Genomic DNA, 876 nt, shown 5'->3' with positions numbered 1-876 from the left:
AAGCAAGTGTGTCTGCTTTATGTACTCCTGTTGCTCGTCTTTCTGAGGCTGCTAGGTTGGTTGGCCACTGATAGTTATTGCTGGTAATTCTTTTAATAATCTTGTAAGCACCATTATAATACTTAGAAATAAAGGCTCCATTTGCCGAAGCATCCACCATCATTCTAGTATACATATTTAAACCAACATAAAAAGTCTCCATTTAAACGCAGCAAGGAGTGCCATGATAAGGGAACTTTCGTAATAACTCCTTGAACCGCTCTCATGCCTCATATAAAGATTCTTCATCAAGTTGCTGAAATGAAGTGATTTCATTTCAGATCTTGGCGGTTAAAGATGGAGGGAAACATATCATTAAGAAATGTTCAACCAACTCTTGCCATGGAGTTATGGAACCAGACGGTAGGAGTTCAACCACGCTCGTGCTCTATCTCTTAAGGAGTATGGAAATAATCTCAGTCTCAAGGCATTCTCAGTCACCCCGACTAGTTTAAATGAGTCACTCACTTCTATGAATAGCCGAAGATGAAGATGTGGATCTTCAGTATGAATCCCACTAAATTGACCCATATTTTGCAACATTTGGAACATGACCGGCTTCAGCTCGAATTGTTGTGCCTCGATTTTGGGACTCATAATACTCGGATTGAGCTCGTTGAATATAGGAATGGTATATTATTGAATGGCACATTTTCTTTCATCGGCAACAATGATCGGATTGTGAGTATTATAAGCGAATGTTCCTCTTGGATTTTGGTTTTGATTTTCGAAATCCATATCTTTGGTTCTTCTTTGGTTCTTCTTTGGTTCGTATGTCTTCTCCTTTGTCAGAAAGTCTTCTCAATTTCAAGGTCTATGGGGAGTAAGTCAATAATT

At 38.8% G+C, this 876-nt stretch overlaps 1 non-coding gene across 1 annotated transcript; it reads left to right on the top strand.

Moving 5' to 3' along the window:
• The first annotated feature begins 218 nt into the window (after window positions 1-218).
• Window positions 219-325, top strand: LOC128040305 (small nucleolar RNA R71). Its single transcript, XR_008194961.1, has one exon. It is a non-coding gene; the product is annotated as a small nucleolar RNA R71 (small nucleolar RNA).
• The last annotated feature ends 551 nt before the right edge of the window (window positions 326-876 follow it).

This window comes from Gossypium raimondii, chromosome 3 (genome assembly GCF_025698545.1).
Source record: "Gossypium raimondii isolate GPD5lz chromosome 3, ASM2569854v1, whole genome shotgun sequence".
NCBI classification, from domain to species: Eukaryota; Viridiplantae; Streptophyta; class Magnoliopsida; order Malvales; family Malvaceae; genus Gossypium; species Gossypium raimondii.
This window is presented reverse-complemented; position numbering and strand designations above follow the sequence as displayed.